Raw genomic sequence first — 757 nt, forward strand, 5'->3', positions numbered from 1 at the left:
TGGGTCTGTATCCTCTCTTGGCACATAGAATGTACTTGTAGTTTACTTTAATAGGAAGTTATGATGATGGCAAACTAAGAAGAGAACATGTGCCTTTGATTAAGACCACCAGTATCACTAACAGCTAAATACTGAGGCAAACTAGGTCATACTTCAAGAACAAACACATAAGGCCGTATTTGGATGCCCATTATTGCAAGTAATATACATGTAGACATTTACTAGAACTTCCAAGTTCAAAAGAACAAAACAGCTCAAAGTGCCTTCAATCAACAAATTCACGGCTACCAGGCTTGGCTCCAATTCCTTATTGGAAAGGCACAATTGTAATACCCAAGACCAGGAAAGGATGGTTAATTCTTACTGTCATATTTCTGGAGGGTAAAATGTAGTAGAAATTATGAAAGAAGAATGTTATTTTCATGCTTAGTGTTATAACTTCTAAGTCCTTCTCTCTGCAAAAAAATTTTTCTTGATCTACGACGGGTGTAAATAAAGATTGCAAGACATGCATAAAACTCATTTGACAAAAACATGGCTACTTAGCTACCAATATTCTCCTACATTAATATTTCTGATTAACTACATAGTTCCATAAGGAATCCATCTGCTTATGGATGATGTGTTCATACATCTCTTACCAGCACACTATAGACTTCCTAAAAATAAAAAACAAGTAATAAAATCAACGACAATGCTTTGAAAATATCTGATATTTTAAAAAATTTATTTTTTGGGATAATCTTCTCAATGTTCT

This window comes from Platalea leucorodia (genome assembly GCF_965183815.1).
Source record: "Platalea leucorodia genome assembly, chromosome: 8".
Taxonomy (NCBI): Eukaryota; Metazoa; Chordata; class Aves; order Pelecaniformes; family Threskiornithidae; genus Platalea; species Platalea leucorodia.